At 40.6% G+C, this 2,247-nt stretch overlaps 1 protein-coding gene across 1 annotated transcript in view; it reads right to left on the bottom strand.

Annotated features, from left to right (window-relative positions):
* Nucleotides 1–2,247, bottom strand: part of LOC105998520 (leucine-rich repeat-containing protein 37A3-like) — a 69,973-nt gene that overhangs the window by 53,591 nt on the left and 14,135 nt on the right. The window lies entirely within an intron of this gene.

The following is a 2,247-nucleotide window of genomic DNA, read 5'->3' as shown; positions in this document are numbered from 1 at the left end:
ATGCATGCAAGGCAAGCGCTCTACCACTGAGCCACCTTCCCAGCCCAAGTCTCACTTTTTTTGTTTGCCAGTCCTGGGGCTTGAACTTAGGGCTTGAGTGCTGCCCTGAGCTTTTGTGTTTAAGGCTAATGTTCTACCATTTGAGCCACAGCTCTTCTTTTAGCTTTTTGGTGGTTAATTATAGATAAGAGTCTCACAGATTTTCTTGTTGGGGTTGGCTTTGAATCTGGATCCTTAGACCTCAGCCTCCTGAATAACTAGGATTACAGGTATGAGCCAATAGCACCCAATGAATCTCACTTTTATAATCTTCATCAATAAAAAAATACAACTATAGGGGATGGGAATGTGGCTCAGTGGCAGAGTGCTTGCCTAGCATGTATGAAGCCCTGGATTCCATTCCTCAGTACCACATACACAGAAAAAGCCAGAAGTGATGCTGTGGCTCAAGTGCTAGAATGCTAGCCTCAAGCAAAAGCAGCTCAGGGACAGTGCCCAGGCCCTGAGTTCAAGCCCTAGGATTGAAAAAAAAAACAACTTAGATTTGAGAGGTAATCCTTCCAGACAGCAATTAGGTGACCTGTTGTATTCTCATCAAATTTGTCATGTGACCTCTAAAAAAAGGGGCTAGGGGGATACTGGGGCTTGAACGCGGGCCTTTGTAATCTTGCTTAGCTTTTTTTTTTTGAAGGGGGAGCAATTCTGGGGCTTGAAGTCAGGGCCAGGGCACTGTCCCTGAGCTTCTTTTGCTCTAGGCTAGCACTCTACCACTTGAACCACAGAGCCACTTTTGGCTTTTTCTGTGTATGTGTACTGAGGAATCAAACCCAGGGCTTTGTGCATGCTAGCAAGCACTCTACCACTAAGCCACATTCCCAGGCTCCTTGCTTAGCTTTTTTACTCATGTCTGGCACTCTCCAGTACCCCCAGCTCCAGCTTTTCGCTGGTTAATTGGAAGTGAAAGTCTCTCAGATTTGTTTGCCAGGCTGGCTTCAAACCATGATCCTCAGATCTCAGTCTCCTCAGTAGCTAAGATTTCCTGTATTAGCCACCAGCATCTAATTCTGTGGGCATTTCTAATGCTAAAAATGTTATTCTAGCCTGGCATTGGTGGCTCACACTTGTAATCCTATCTACTCAGGAGGCTGAGATCTGAGGATAACAGTACAAAGCAAGACCAGGCAGGAAAGTTTGTGAGACTCTTATCTCTAATAAGCCACTCAGAAAAAAAGAAGTAGTGCTGTGGCTCCAGTGGTAGAGTGTTACCCTTGAGCAAAAGAAGCTCAGGGATAGTGTCTAGGCCCTGAGTTCAAGCCCTAGGACTGCCAAAAAACCCCCACAAAATACAAAAAAGCTCTAACTGTATTCTCATTTATATGTATATATACCTTTCTAGTATAATTATAATTAATATATAATTATTACATTTAATACAATATATAATTACATAATAATAAATAATATATAATTAATATAATTATAATTAGTTCTAAGGCAGTTCACCACCAGAATAAAAGATGCCCCTTTATGTCACTTGAAGTGCAATTATGACTGAAATAAGTCATTGAATTATATTTTCTGTAGTAATAAAATTCATTTGGGGTTCATATTGACTTAAAATCAAGATAGGCCTTGTTTATCTGCATTGTCCACCATGTTTGAGACAGATACAAATGTCTGAGCAAATCACAGGGAAGAGAGTCAAAGAAATTGATGACTCAGAAGAATGCAGGACATTACTTCATGACTGACCTTTTTCTGCATCTCTGCTGTATTGTAGTTTGTGTTCATGCATTTGTCTTGCAAGACCATGCTTTCTTAGCCGTTAGGACCCTGCCTTACTCATTTTTGAGCTCCTGTCTAGACACAGTGCTTGACATAGTCTACTTTAGGTCTTTTTCATTGGTAGGCATTTTTAAAAAATGAATGATGCAAAAGCTAATGTGATGTAAATAGCTTTCAATGTATTTCTCATTGTAGGACTAACAACAGGTTGACTCCACTGAGCAGTTACCTCATCTCATTTGTATTTCTCCAAACTATGTAAGGTTTGGGAGTCCTCATGGCAGAGGTATGCCAATAAACCAATACAAAAGCAGTCATCTCCTTTGGGCCTGGAAAGTTTAATGCTTCTAGGAACTACTTTTTGAGCCATGTGAGATTTCTTTTACTCATTCCCAAAAGCCTTCTTCTTCTTTTTTTTTTTTATCATTTGTAAGGACTTGGACTCTCTCTCTCTCTCTCTCT

This window comes from Dipodomys ordii, unplaced genomic scaffold, assembly GCF_000151885.1.
Source record: "Dipodomys ordii isolate 6190 unplaced genomic scaffold, Dord_2.0 Scaffold165, whole genome shotgun sequence".
In the NCBI taxonomy this organism is placed as follows: Eukaryota; Metazoa; Chordata; class Mammalia; order Rodentia; family Heteromyidae; genus Dipodomys; species Dipodomys ordii.
Note: the sequence above shows the minus strand (reverse complement) of the source record. Positions and strands in the feature narration are given on the sequence as shown.